This window comes from Natrix helvetica (genome assembly GCF_964273705.1).
Source record: "Natrix helvetica genome assembly, chromosome: 2".
In the NCBI taxonomy this organism is placed as follows: domain Eukaryota; kingdom Metazoa; phylum Chordata; class Lepidosauria; order Squamata; family Natricidae; genus Natrix; species Natrix helvetica.
This window is the reverse complement of record NC_138552.1, coordinates 157,961,752-157,967,208: the sequence shown is the minus strand read 5'-3', so window position 1 is coordinate 157,967,208 and position 5,457 is coordinate 157,961,752.

Here is a 5,457-nt window from a genome sequence, read left to right as displayed (position 1 = left end):
GTGGCTCCGCGCGCGCGCCGCCGCGCCTGCGTTGAATGATGCAGGAGCGGGTGCCGGAGCGCGCGCTCCCCAGAGAGGAGGCGAGACGCGCGTGCCGGTGGAGGCTCGATGGAAGCTGGCGGGGGTGTTAAGGGAGCTCGGTTTCCTACCAAGCCGCCCCCGGAGAAGGAAGTCCTTTGTTTTGGAAATGGCTGATTCTTCCCGGCCGCCACCGGCGCCCGAGTATCGCCCTGCGCGCCCTTGAGCCTTTGTTTATCCGCGGGCTGGATCGCGCCTAGCGCCGCCCTGACAAGCCCCGCTTTGCGCGACGCGATCCTAACCTGTAGCTTCCCTGGCTTTCTTCCAACAGACGAGTATAGAATTGAATTACGTATAGAATTAGAACCTAAGCATAGTACACAACATTATCTGCTATAACGTCCTACCTGTCAACTTCAACCGCAATAATACACGGGCAAACAATAGATACAAACTCAGGTAAACCGCTTCAAACTCGATTGCAGAAAATACGGCTTCAGCAACATAGTGGTCAACGCCTGGAATGCTCTACCCGACTCCGTTGTTGCTTCTTCAAACCCCCACAGCTTCAACCTTAAACTGCCCACCGTGGACCTCACACGTTTCCTAAGAGGTCCCTAAGGGGGCGTGCATAAGCACACCAGTATGCTTACCGTCCCTATCCTACTGTCCTCTTGATATGAACTCATTTTATGTGTTCATGGCCATGTTGTACTTATTTATAACCATCTATTTGTACCAATCTCGTGCGATAATGTCCATGTCTCTACTAATACCTGTTACCTTGTACATGTTGACAAAACAAAATAAAAATAAATAAATAAAATAAAATGTTATCCAAGTTGGATAATGGTCTCCAGAGGGAAAGTGACTTTTTGCAATAGGTGAAAAAAAGCAAATAGTGAACACCTGTGGCTGCTCCTGTGCAAAAACACAAGCTATGTTATCAGTCAGGATTCTAATGGTACTTGCTTCGCTCCCTAGCACTACAGTTCGCTTTCCACAAGAGTAAGTGGGTTGGGATTGGGGTAATAATTCATTCATTTTATTAGCATAAAGCCCCATCTCTTCTCCTGCATCCCAGCGTTGCAAGATCCACAAGACTTTTCTCAACGTGGTACCTAATCATACTTGAAAGATTGTCAATAGGGTTGAGCTTCTTTCAGCCCTATTCCTGAGGTGTAACCTTCCTCTTATCACAGGCTACGTGAGACTCCTCTGTCCATGCTGAAAGTAGTCCAAGACTTTGCAAGGACAATCTTAAATCTGTTAGATTTCATTCTCTTCACCAAAACCTGTTGTGTGTGTCATCACCCATGACCCTGCTGTAAAATCAGGGACCAGAAAGGGATGGGAAACAGTTGTTTAGGCAGCTGATTTTTGTGTCCCCACCACCACCTCCATCTCTGCTCAGCCACATCCAGCACCTTTCCACCATTTACTAAAAGGATGGACTATCTGGCTCCAGAGTGGATCATTTCCCCCCTCAGAACTTAATTCTGGAATGTAAAAAGGTCCATAATAAACTTTCAAGTTGTCTTACTCACATGTGAGAAACAAGATGAAGGCATGTGAGACACACCCTTTCCTAAATATTACTCAGGCATATTTTAGCCATGATTGCGTACAAATTGAGGGCAGTGGAATTATCAGCTGAATCAAGTAAATTGTGTTTTACAGATGGAGTATAAAACCAAGATGGACAAACCATAAAATAATAAACGTTGCAAATGCTAAAAGAAAAAAAGGAATATTTTCTCGCATGTAGTGGTCATACAAAAATCCTCACAATTTAGCATGAATTTGAAAAAGTAAAATTTGCCAATGATATAAAAATGGGAGAACCAAAATTGGAAAATATGCAGCAATGGCAAAACTGATAATACAGTAATACGATTGTGACAGAATATATATTATTGCTGTGTAATGTGTGTGTTTGTGTGTGTGAGACACATTACAGCAAGGCAGATTTAGACACTTGGAATATGCTTTTTGGGAAAAGAGTTGAGGCTAATTAAAAACAACAGATGAAACCTCAAGCAGATATAAGCAATAATCCCCAGTGTTCAGAACATAGCACAAATATTTTAGTAGTAGTTAGCGGTTGGAGGAAAAGGGGAAGCGAAGAATGTGTTACTGAATGTTCCTCTTCACAGCATGCTTGTTGTTGTTTTTTCTTTTCTTTTTGCATATTTATTCCTGTGTAATTTTTGGTTTGGTTTATGCATTTTTTAAAGTATTTTACTATGAAGAGGGTGATTCCTGCAACATTGAAAGAGGCTGTAGTAGTCCTTCTCAACTCACCCCACCATGGATACAGCTGTATTGGACAATTATCATTCTCTGTCCAGGCCTTGTTGAGATTGTGTTAGGAAGGCAATAACAGTATTTCAGAGGAAGTGGATTATAAGTTTTTTAAAGTCCCGTGATGCCTGTTAGTGTCAATTCTTATAATGACCTGGAAAATAGATTCAGTATAGCAGATTCCTGATGTATACAAATTAGGAATCTGCTATATTGAAACTGAATTCTAGCTGCTGAGCCTTCGTACTTGGCAAAGTTAACTCTTCGCTTACACACTTGGCATTGTATGTGAACCAATGGATAGCAACCCATGTCTTCCAGGTCATTATAAAAAATGACACTAACAGGCATGGGGCACTTTAAAAAAGTGATTTTGTTCCTGATTATATTTCATTGAACACTTTCCCCAATAAATTATACGGTTCCTGCTTGCCCTTGTAGCTGTTTGAACAAATAACATAATAAACTACTAATACAGTTCTGAGGTCTTGTTTATTCACAGTTTATTGAGTTTGTTTTAGACATAAATACATATTTTGTATGGCTCAGGTTATAACAAATGTACTGTTAGATATTAGAAAACATTTGATGAAACGTAGTGGCTGTCTTCCTCCCAGATATCATTATTCTCACATGGGATCAGACGCAAACATCTTCCTAACAACACACATATTTTTTGTGTGGACTATAAATGTGGCTTTTATCCAATATTAAAGGAGTACTTCGGTTACTGGTTAGCATTTTAATTTATACATATATACAATTTTATTGGAGTTTTAAAAAGTTCTGTAATATAGCACGCATATTTTATAATAGCCTTGTTAGGAAATTTCCTCAGCAGCCCCTCAACGACCAGGATCCAAAGAGCTTAATGGAATTTTCCGCAGGAAGCTCTATCACAAACTGTCCCCAAAGCCCTTTCAGTTTCCAAAGCAAGTTGAATTAGAGTGTAGGAAATATCATCCGAGACAGGCGATAGGATGAAAGAAATCCTGAAATCGGGGAACTAGTTTCACGTTTTATCAACCAATGGCAAATCAGTATTTAACCAAAACCTAAACCACAAGTTTTTGAAGGGTGTAAATTGGAATGGTTAAGTGCTATAAAAGTTAAAAATATGTTTCCAACTTCTGTAGATATTATCAGTTCTTTTTCTTGACCTCTTCCCATTTCTGCAATGGTCTCATTTGGAAGTTGTTGCTTGATAATGCGCTTGCAATTCTGAACACCTTTTCTGTAAAATTATGACTTACAGAACTTACAGTTGTATCTTCACTATGGGAAATTCTCATCCAGAAATGAATTCTGGGAATACCCAAGTCTACACTAAGGAGCCACAAATTCAAATGCTTCATTACTGCTGACCTAAAGATATATGAGAAGGTTTCACATCCAGCCAAGGACACTCACTTATGAGAACTACTGAGTGTATCACTACCATCAGTTGGAACTATATATAAAAGAGCAACTCAAGAGAGAGAAGTGATTACCTTTTATACCCGTTAAGCTATAAATTTGTGACTCCACAAATATGAATCTACATTTGATTAACTAGATAGCAAGGCTGTCTATGGTCTAATTGAAGGAAAAATCTATTGCTCATATTAAAAGTGCTTTCTAATTTATTGCAAACCAATAACATGCTGGTGGATGTTGGTTTTCTGCCTACTCTTTTTTCTGTCTTCAGGAAAAGAGAGGAAGCTTCCCTCCTCTCTAGCTTTCTCAGTCACATATTTATGTCTTCATTATTGTATAACTATATCAAATTTAGTCACAGGTAACAAACATTTAATATCTATTGGTCTGATTGGATCGTCCCTAGGTTCAGTGAATTCAATCTATTACAGTTGAAAGAAATGGCCATAACAGGGCTTGTAATGCAGGTTTCCTACTAGAATTTCCCCCTTCTTCAAGAAGAAAAAAGATGAAATTGGGACTCTCTGTGAACCAACATACTGCTCAGCTATTACTCCCAATAAGCAGACTGTTAATTGGTACAGCAAACCTCTTTTGAAGTTTAAATTCTCATGTTCCAACCCATCCTATCAGAATATAGCACTGTTACATATACAAACTTAAAGAAATCCAAATGGATAAGCTTCCAAGCTTGAGGTAAATGATCTCCTCCTGCAGCTAAGCTCCGGCAAGGCTCAGGTACATCCAGGTTTTAAGACATCGCATAGTTCTACAAACTGTAAAACGATGCTCAATTATCATTATCTAGAGTCATTACAATGGCTCCTGAAGTTGCAGATGTTGGTCACGAGTAATTAAGTTTTTCACAGCAGTGATAACAGCTGTGTTTGTATCCCCGGTAGAAATGTAGTTTTCCATTTTATTAAAAGGAAATATGTTGACTTGCTTTGATTATACAAATTCCCTTCTTTATCGTCTTTCTATAGATGTAGGGCTGGGGTTTTGTTTGCCAATATTCACATGACAAATGCACTTCAGATCAAAGTCTGTGTTAATAATATGCATTGCTAACAATCAGTGATGTATCTGGAGAGCAATGAAGTCACAATAAGTCACTATCTTGCCAGGGCTGTGGGATTTGCATGCTCTGAGGAGGAGAACTATGTCAGAGGTTCAATCATCCTGGGCAAACAGACCAATTAATTTACAGCATGGGTGCAGTTATAATTGCAAATGATGGATGCTGGAATAGATGAAAGACAAGAAGACCAAAGAACACCTGATCATGAAATATCAGCAAACAACAGTTACAGCCAAGAAAATCAGCAGACACGAAGCTCAAATTGCACACTATAGGCAGAATCTTCAATTTCAGTCAAATCAGAAATGTTTCCACCAATCCATCAATGGAGAGACTGCAGTGAGCCAGCCACATCTGGCAAAGAAAAAACAGTGCAGTACTGGGTGGAGCCATGGGACAATCCAAAGAAATACAAGAACACACCTTGGCTAAAAGAGGTGGATAAGAATAAAACAGAACTTGCGATGACAGCAGAAATAGTGGACAAAGGGGCAAGGAAGTTCAAGAACTGGTCAGCACCAAGTGAAGATGAACTGCATGGGTTTGGGTTGAAACATCTGACTGGTCTACACCCACTTGCTGCCAAGCAGTTTACCAACATACTGCAAGGAGGTGAAATTGCATCTAGCAAAAGCTAC